At 47.8% G+C, this 10,368-nt stretch overlaps 1 pseudogene; it reads left to right on the top strand.

Moving 5' to 3' along the window:
- Positions 1-822: 822 nt before the first annotated feature.
- On the top strand, positions 823-2,103 carry LOC142038397 (uncharacterized; annotated as a pseudogene).
- The last annotated feature ends 8,265 nt before the right edge of the window (positions 2,104-10,368 follow it).

Genomic DNA, 10,368 nt, shown 5'->3' on the forward strand with positions numbered 1-10,368 from the left:
GTCCCCAAAGAAACCACCACATCCGCGCCTGCTGAGCTGTGCTTGCCCGATAGGGTAATGAGTTCTGTGGAAATGGGTGGACTTTTCAGAGAAATTGTGGGGACTGGGACAATAAACGAACTGCGTACTCCCCTCTTGTGGGTGGAAGACCCGAACCTGGAAGACATCGGAAGGACTGTGGCACCTGGATCTGAAGGAAAGACACTTGACTGGCAGCAGAAGAACCCGACCCTCCATCACTGGCGTCGGAACTGACTCAGCGGGACGTTGCTGGCTTCATGGTGGTGGTAACTAGTCTTGCTACCTCTCTTCCATTCTCTTGCTTAGGTCTGCCTCTTTTTCTTCTTCCTCCCTCTGTTCTATCGCAGTTATTGGTTGTTGTAGGAAATAAAAATTGCAAGGTTGTACAGCATCTGACCTTGTTTGTGTCTTAATCTCGCTCTCGGGATCATTTAACAACCCTCCCTGATATTGGATGGGGACATTTTTAAATTGGCGTCACGGACAGGATCCCCAGAGATGAGAGTGCTATACTAATTTGTCGTGGAACTTTTGTGTTAATGTGCAGTCTGGCCCCTGAGAGTGAAAAGGGGGAACTAGTATATTCACGTGTGGCCCTCTCAGGTCGTAATTCTCCTTTAAGTTAGGGTGTGGCTTCGAAGTTTGTGCTGTTGAGAGTGAGAAGGGGGGAATTCGGAACTATTGTGAGACCCTCTGAAGACGTTACCCCCTTCTAGTTGTGTTGATGTGTAATTGGTTAGTGTGTCCTTCTGAGAGGGAGACCCTCTCAGAATGCAGACCCCCTGATTTCCGTTAGAGAAAATGGATGCTTGGGAAACTGTTGGTGTTTGTGATTCTGCGCCCTCACGGGTTGAAGGAATAGAGAAACTATATGATCTTTTAGAGGACTACCGATCTTGCCTCTCAGTCCAGGGACAAGACTGGGCGAAAAACCACTGGTTTCAACCACAGAGTGTGGTGGATAGGATAAGAATCTTGCAGAAGGAAGCTAAGGTTAAAAAAAAGGAAAGGAAAAGCAATAATTTGTGCGGTGCTAGGAGTGAGTCTGGCAGCTGCGATGGAAGAGAGGAAGCAAAAGTCTGGTCAAAGTGATATGATCAGAAGCCTGCAAGAACAATTGCAAGAAAGCAAACAGTTGTTGGAGGAGGAAAGGAACCTTGTTAAGGTTTTAACGGAAGAATTGAAGAAGCAACTTTCGAGAGAGGTGAATATAGAGGCGGAGGTAGAGACGCTGCCTGCAGAGAAAAGGACACAGCAAATCTATCCTCAGAGGGATTTGCAAAGGGCAAAAGAGACCGTAGAAAGCCCCCCCCCCCCGTGTGTCCAGTGATTAAAACAGAGTATGTGTATGAGGACAGTAGCAATGACCGTCCTCAGGTTATCACTAAAGAAGCCCCATATACAGCAACTGAATTAGCAAAATTGAGAAAAGATTTTTCAAGGGTGGCAGAGGAATCTGAGACGGAGTACGTGTGGAGAGTGTCTTTGTCAGGAGGAGATGGAATCTTGTTGTCAGAGAAAGAAGCAGAAGGATATTGGGGTCCAGGTGTGTTTCTAACAACTGGCAATCACCAGGCCCCATGATCATTGACTCAGAGAGCTGCGTACTGGGCTGGAGGGCTGAACCCCATGGAAAGAGGAGATCCCCTTGCCATAACCGGTACGGTGGATCAGCTAGTGGAAAGTGTGCAAAAGGCGGCATGTATCCAGATGATGTATGATCGGGAGCTCAAGCCCCATCAGGGCTCCCCGATGTTGCTGCCTGCGGACCAAGAGAGGATGACTATTCTGATATGGGGGCTCCCCGACTCTCTGAGACCAATTGGGATCCGATTGCAAGGGAGAATTCTAAACACCCCCAATGGAGAAAGGACTATGTCCACTCTGGAGGGGAGAATGTCCCCTGACCGTTGGCGGCCAGGGAGAAAAGTGTGGACATGGGGAGAGGTAGCTCAGGAATTGATTAACTTTGGGAGGAAATACAGCCCTGTTAGTGGATCATCTCAAAGAACTGAAAACAAGATCATATGGCGACTTAGTGGGCGACAATTAGCCCCTGGAAGAGAGAGGCTCCTAAGTTGACAGGGACTGTGGCAGCTAGGGCTTCAGAAAGGCATTCCCCGGGACTTGATGGATGGGCTCTCGACCCAAAGACTGGAGGAGCTTGTGCAGAATTGGTCAGGGTGAAAGGCCATTTCCAAACCAATCCCTAGTGCCCCACCCTTGATAAACCTTGAGGACGAGCCGACTAAGGAGGAGAAGGTGGCGGGAAACTAGATCCTTCGCCCCCTGAAAGTGAGGGGGGAGGCGGAGGGTGGATGTTTGTTAGACAACTCACCTGCAATACAAAAGGAGATTTACTGATTACTGTCGCTGTAGGACCAAAGAAAAGACCGGTGACCTTTTTAATTGATACTGGGGCACAAATTACCGCACTAAGGCCGACTGAAGCAGAACGATGTGGGATTTCGGCCCCATCTAAAAATCTGTTTGTCTTAAACACCTTTGGAAAAACACAATCAGTGCCCATGACTCCAGGAACACTATGGTTGCCAGGGGAGGAAAACCCTGTCAATACCATGGTGGCCGTAGGATCTTTCCAGATGAACCTTTTAGGTATACATGTTCTGAAGGGTAGACAGTGGCGTGACACCCAGGGAAACTCATGGTCTTTTGGTGTCCCTCAGATTAGGCAGTTAGCCGAAACATCCGACATGGAGGTGCGTCTATTGCAAGCGACACCTACCCTTCCCCCTTCCAAGCTGACAAATGTTAAACCCTATCCAGTGCCTCTAGGAGCAAGAGAAGGAATTACGCCAGTTTTGGAGGATTTAAAGAAACAAGGGGTTGTAGTTCCTACTCACTCCCCCTTCAACTCCCCAGTATGGCCAGTCCAAAAACCAAACGGCAAATGGAGATTGACAGTAGATTACAGGAGGCTCAATGCCAACACAGGTCCACTAACAGCTGCTGTACCAAACATTGCTGAATTGATAGCTGCCATTCAGGAACAATCCCACCCTGTCATGGCAACGATTGATGTTAAGGATATGGTTTTTATGGTCCCTTTACAACATGAGGACCAGGATCGCTTTGCCTTCACCTGGGAAGGACAACAGTACACCTTTACACAACTGCCCCAAGGATACAAGCACTCCTCCACGCTGGCTCACCATGCTCTAGCGCAAGAGTTGGAAACAATTCCCATAAAAGCAGAGGTAAAGATCTATCAATATATAGATGGTGTGGTCATAGGAGGAAGGCAGGTAGAAGAAGTTAGAGAAACCCAGAAAGACATTATCACCCATTTGGAAAGTATAGGGTTGACAATTCCACCTGAGAAGATCCAGACTCCTTCAAGTGAGGCAAAATTTTTAGGAATCTGGTGGAAGGGAGGCATGACGTGTATCCCACCGGATACCCTTTCCTCTCTTGATCAGATCAAGATGCCAGAGTCAAAGAAAGACTTACAGCATGCCCTAGGGTTGCTTGTGTTTTGGAGGAAACACATTCCTGATTTCTCAATTATTGCTAGACCCCTGTATGACTTGTTGCGAAAGAGAGCTCAGTGGGAATGGACTCAGGTCCATGAGGAGGCTTTACAGCTGTCGGTGTTTGAAGTGACTGCCTATCAGGCCCTTGGTCCCATTCACCCAACAGATCCGGTTCAAATTGAGTGGGGCTTCACCAAGACTGGACTGTCAATCCATTTGTGGCAAAAGGGTCCAGAGGGGCCTGTTCAGCCCATTGGTTTTTACTCTCGTAGCTTTAAAGATGCTGAAAAAAGGTATACAACTTGGGAAAAAGGCCTATTTGTAGTTAGTTTAGCTTTGAGAGAAGCTGAACGGACCATCCGGCAACAATCTATAGCGCTCAGAGGTCCATTTAAAGTGACCAAAGCAGTTTTGGCAGGAACTCCACCCCCTGACGGGGTGGCCCAGAGAGCCTCTGTGCAAAAGTGGTATGCACAAATAGAACACTACTGTGTAATCTTTTCTGTATCAGAAGGAGCCGCAAAAGTGTTAAATATACAAGATGAGGTAAACCCAGATAGAGACACCTCCGAGCTTTTGCCTGTAATAGAATTAGCTCCTCCGTTTTCCGGACAATTGCAAAATGTCTGGTTCACGGATGCCTCATTGAAGCGAGAGGGAAAAGTCTGGAAATATCAAGCTGTGGCACTTCGAGTAGATACCGAGGAACAGATCATTACCGAACGGATAGGTAGTGCACAAGTAGGAGAACTAATTGCTGTGTGGAGTGTCTTCCAGCACGAGGCTCAATCTGCTTCTTCTGCCTATATCTATACTGACTCTTATGCTGTGTTAAAAGGCTGCACTGAGTGGCTTCCATTCTGGGAACAAAACGGGTGGGAGGTCAATAGGATACCTGTATGGCAAAAAGAAAAATGGCAAGATATTCTTACCATTGCCAGACAAGGGAAATTTGCAGTAGCATGGGTAGCATCTCACCAACCAGATGATGCCCCGGTGAGCCAATGGAATGCTAAAGTGGATGAGCTAGCCCGGCTAGCTCTCCTACAAAGCACCCAGATAGTGGAAAATTGGGAACGCCTGTTAGAATGGCTACATGTAAAACAGAAACATTCAGGAGTTAAAGACCTCTGTTGTGAAGCACAAGCCTGAGGGTGGCCAGTTACCAGGGAAGAATGTAAAACTTGTGTGTCCTCCTGCGAACAGTGCCGCGTCCATTTGGACAGACACCCGCTGGAGGGTGACCCCCTGCATTTGAGAGAGGGAAAAGGCCTATGGGAGGCTTGGCAGATTGATTATATCGGTCCCTTTCGGAGGTCAGAGGGAAAGTACTACATACTGGTAGGTGTGGAGATAGTATCTGGACTAGTGCAGGCTAAAGCGTGTGCTAAGGCAACAGGAGAAAGCACAATAAAAGCTCTAAAAGAATGGTTTGGAATTTTCCCCAAACCACAGTCAATCCAATCAGATAACGGCTCACATTTCACAGCCCAAGTAGTCCAGGAATGGGCAGCCGAGGAGGGAATTTCATGGGTGTTCCATACCCCGTATTACCCACAAGCAAATGGAATTGTGGAAAGAACAAACAGTCTGCTAAAACGCTTTCTCAAACCGCACAAGCCAGGAGGGGCTGAGAGAGTGTGGGATGCAGTGACCAGCGTTAATAGTCGCTGGGGAGTAAATGGATGTCCAAAGATCACAGCATTCTGCCCAAAAGCTCCAACAATCATGCCAGCCCCGCATGGTCCTGACCACCCCAGCAACCCATCTCATTTCCCAGGACAACCTGTCCTGGTCGAACTTCCCGCAGTGGGCACCGTGCCTCTGGTGTTGGACACACCCCTTAACAAAAATACCTGGAAGGCCAAAGATGCCTGTGGAAAAATTCATAAGATTCACCCTAGATGGATTGTCCCCTCTTTCTAACCCAAGAAGCGAATTTGTTTTTGTTTCACTTTCAGGGAGAAGCAAGCGACACAGACATACCCACAGAAGAAGAGAAGCAGACACGATGTTATTCTTAATTATGTTATGTTGGGGATTTATCTATGAGGGTGAAGGGAAACCAATTCCCCCACCTCCCCTTATCCCATATGATCCCTTTAAGGATAATGAATTTGTCCTGTTAGCAAAAGCTGTAAGCCAAGCCTTTAATCTGAGTCATTGTTGGTTTGTGGAGGACCTTTAGGGTTGTCAAGTTGGCCATGGACCTCCATGTCCCTCGCTCCAGCACAAATTGTAAGCAATTACAGTGAAACTGACAGTACCACCTGGGACAATGGCGAAACATGGCCAATTCAATTTCCTACTGTGGGTAGATATTGTTTAAATCGCACCCAGAAGGGAGGGGTCAATGTCGGAGAAAGCAGGTATCAAAGGACACTCACACATCGACTGGTTAATGAAGAGACAGGGGTTTACATATGGATGTGGCTGGACGAAGCCGGACGCACCAAAGCATTCAAAGGGTTTTGGTTGAACAAAAATGAAACCTTCTCTTTCCAATGGCCTAGAAGCCATGTTTATCATCAAATCTGTAAGTGGAAGAACAATACTGGTGCCTGGTATTGTACCGGCCAGACAAACAGCAACAGACCAACTGAATTTTACAGTCCTTTCAGAAATGAGACCACAACTTATTTCCAATTCCCAAAGACTGCAGATGGACCATTTGCCAACAGTGCCAAAGCCAGAAAGGGCCATTATTGGATTTGTGGACATACTGCCTACAAACAACTACCAGCTAATTGGTCAGGGATTTGTTATATAGGAATTATCCGACCTCTGTTTTTCCTTCTTCCAGAGGCGGGTGGTCCTCGATTGGGAGTGAGACTATATGATAATTTGGGAAACAAAAGGATTGCACGTAGCAAGCGAGCTGTTGACGTTAAAATAGGAGGAACACAAAGGTGGGGGGAAAATGAGTGGCCCCCTGAAAGAATAATTGAGCATTATGGGCCTGCCACTTGGAATCCCAGTGAACCAATAGCAGGGGCACGAGAACCGATTTATAATTTGAACCGCATAATTTGATTGCAAGCAGTTTTAGAAATTATTACCAATAAAACTGCTAATGCTATAGACCTTTTAACTCAACAATCTCAACAGATGCATACTGCAATCCTTCAACACCGCATGGTTTTGTATTATTTACTAGCTGAAGAGGGAGGAGTATGTGGGAAATTAAATGTTTCTAATTGTTGTTTGGAAATAGACGATGTAGGTGAAGTAGTTCTTCAACTGACCACAGATATCAGGAAACTAGCCCATGTCCCTGTTCAAACATGGAATGGATGGAACGGCAATCTATGGTCTTGGTTACCTGGAGCACCATGGGTAAAACAGCTTCTGTTTTACCTGTTATGTGCATTTGTCGCTTTGATGTTTGTGCCATGTGCTATTCCTTGTTTTATTCAATTAATCCAACATGTCATATCAAACATGCAATTTGTATCTGCTGCTTCGCCTGACGGTGTAAAACAGATTCGTGTCGTTCGCCAATCAAAGCGCGTGACTGTATGAATTGTTTAGGCACATGCGCTCTGGGCTGAGGGCGTGGAACTGCGTAAACGCCCCTTCTCACTCAGGTTAGTCACACCACCATTTTTTGCTCCGTAATTAGCCAAAATGTATACCCTTCTTATACTCTACTTTGTGGCAGTTGTTTTGTGGGCTTTTGCAATATGTATGTGTTTGACTTGTAAGTGTACTGGGTGGCTTTGGAATTTTGTGGCAGCTGTTTTGTTAGTCTTTGCTATATTTTTCTTTGTGGTATGCGTGTATTGGTCTTGTAAGGGTCCGTGTAAACCATCTTGTAATTGTACTTGTTCATGTGGACAACCACCTTCTCCCCCTCCCCATTCCAGAAGACCAGGAGCACCTTCCTAGGCCCGACCGGGGACACATTTTAGTAGATATTGTTATCGTTATTGCTGTCTTAAGATGTGTTTTGGTAGAATAGCGGTTAATCATTGTTATATAGGATTACTGTTTATTTACCTTTGTTCAAATCTGGGAGAAAAGCTTCTAGGCCCAAACGGCGCATGTACCTTAGGATAAGGGGGCACAGAGAACAGCTTTTCCACCGCGCATGCGGACTCTAACGCCGGCAAACCACGTGGACCGCTAGAGCTGAGGTCATTTTGTAGCATACTGCTGGCAAAATGACGGAGTATGACTATGTGTTTGTGTTGATTCCAATTTATTCTATAGCCTTCGCTTTAATAACAGTTATCTTAATAGTTCTTTTAATACTTCTCTTTTGTCCTTGTAGCTGTTCAGCATGCGAACGGCCATTGTGGGTTTTTTGACTCTTTGTAACCCTGAGATATGCTTTAATATTGTAGAGTTAGTTAAATTTATGATAGTTAATTGTTATGATATGTTAAGAAGATGTCGTTAGTTATTAGATGCTGTTGTTTAACCTACTTAGGAATGTTATAAGTAAGATAAGTGTTATGATATTGTTGGTCACCCATGTTGGTGTGTAAGGCAGAAGTATTGTAGTAACATAGAATAAGCCTCGAAAAGCCAAATCATCTTATTTTAACCTTTGGTTTTTGTTTTTGCTGTATTATGGAAATTTGTTAACTTGGTTATATCGTTACAGCATGCACTTTTTCCCTCTTTCTCTCTCTATACCTTTACTTTCTACACCACCACGAGGACAGCAATGTCGAGCCACGGGGTGGATGTGAGGGACTGTGCTGACTTGCTGACTCGACATTGCTGCTGCCTCAACATCCTGTTGTTGTAGGGGAGTACGCACAAGACGTCCCCAAAGAAACCACCACATCCGCGCCTGCTGAGCTGTGCTTGCCCGATAGGGTAATGAGTTCTGTGGAAATGGGTGGACTTTTCAGAGAAATTGTGGGGACTGGGAGAATAAAAGAACTGCGTACTCCCCTCTCATGGGCGGAAGACCCGAACCTGGAAGACATCGGAAGGACTGCGACACCTGAATCTGAAGGAAAGACACCTGACAGACAGCAGAAGAACCAGACCATCCATCACCGGCGTCAGAACCGACTCAGCGGGACGTTGCTGGCTTCATGGTGGTGGTAAATAGTCTTGCTACCTCTCTTCGTTCTCTTGCTTAGGTCTGCCTCTTTTTCTTCTTCCTCCCTCTGTTCTATCACAGTTATTGGTTGTTGTAGGAAATAAAAGTTGTAAGGTAGTACAGCATCTGACCTCGTTTGTGTCTTAATCTCGATCTCGGGATCATTTAACAACACTCCCTGATATTGGAAGGGGACAGGAAGCAAACAGTCTGGGGACCATGGCAGCCCCAGCAGGCAGTGCTGCCAGGAAGGAAACCAAGGACAAAATGCCCCGAGCAAGGAAGCTGCCTTGTGGGCACTGGCCCACACAAACCACTGGCCCAGAACCCTTTCTCCCTGAGTGCTGGGTGAGACTAGCAGAGCCCCAGGAAGACCCTCCATTGCTTGGAGAAACACTGTCTCAGCCCCAGAAGGGACATCCCTCCTCCTGCAGCGGCACAGCATCCGCATGGGAAAGGGCTGTCCCTTTCCCCGTGCTCCAGCCCCTGGAGTGGGGGGTCCCTCCACCTCTTTGCAAGACCTTCAGAGACTGGGCCCTGCTCTTGCTGCTCCCAGGCACTCCTCCCACCCTGCTCGGTCCTGCAGATCCCAGGGATGGATGAGGAAAGCCCTCAGCAATGCTGCTTCTCCGCGACATGCGTTCAGATTTGTGACTCTCTGGAAGTTTAACCCTTCTCCAGTGACTAGGTGTTTCTCACACCCTCTCTGAATGTAACTCGCCATTTGAAATCTTAGGCCTGGGCACGGCAGCCTGGTCTGTCCTGTGGGTTCAGAAGTACCAGCTGCAAGCCCAGTGCTTTGGGCAGTCCAAAGGTACCAGGCGGTTGCGTCCTCAGTGTCCTGGGCTAAGTCTGAGATCTAGTAGAGTGTCCCCGCATGTGTTTCCTCCTGTCTGACTGCTGGGAGGAAGGGCCCTGCTCTCAACACACAGACTCAAACCCTGGCACGCGGCTTCTCCCCACTGTGTGCATGGACCCTTGGCCAGGTGGACCCAGGGCATGTGGGAGAGCTGCCTTGAGCTAATAGTAGAATTCACCTAAGTCTGGACCGGTCTGGAGCAGCCTCAGGAGAGAAAAACCTCATTCTCACTGAGGGAAAGGGCTGCTTTGGGGCAGAAGGGGACAGCGTGTCCTGCAGAAGAGGACCAGGGTCTGAAGTCAGCCAGGACTGTGCCAGCAGAGGAAGGCAGTCCAGCTTGTGCAACCCATAACAAGCTGCCTTGGGTCCTCCTGCCAGCTCTTCTCTCTGCTGAACCTCATCCCCTGCCCTCTGTCTTGGTCGCCCCCTTTGGCAATGTCAGGAGCTTGGCTAGGACTGCAACCAAGAGTAAGGATATGTGGTTAACGGCTGCTTAGCATGAGGTACAAGGTGAGAACAGGACAGGCAATAACTTACAGAGGCAGACTGGGAGGCTGTCCAACATGGGGGTGAAGGGAGGCAGCAGCAGAGACCGCAAGTGCAAGCATGGAGCCACAGATCGCTGAGCCCCGAATGTAGTCTGCAAGGTGCAACGTTGAAGAGGTTAAGCTGGAAAATTCATAAACAAGTCTAACGAGGAAAAAGCAAGATTCTCCCAGGTTACCAGCCTGGGTCTTGTAAGAGAGGGCATGCCAGGGTTGCACAAAAGTACTCTGCCACGCCCTTGAACGATCCTGTGAGCACAGGGTGGCCTGGTGGCCCTGAAGAAGGCTGCACTTGGTGATGCCCAGGGAGATGGAGAGACTGCCAGGCTCAGCCAGGAGCACGTGGCTCGGCAAGGGTGGCCACAGGGGAAAGACCACACCTGTCCAGGA

The sequence above is a fragment of the Buteo buteo genome, chromosome 13 (genome assembly GCF_964188355.1).
Source record: "Buteo buteo chromosome 13, bButBut1.hap1.1, whole genome shotgun sequence".
NCBI classification, from domain to species: domain Eukaryota; kingdom Metazoa; phylum Chordata; class Aves; order Accipitriformes; family Accipitridae; genus Buteo; species Buteo buteo.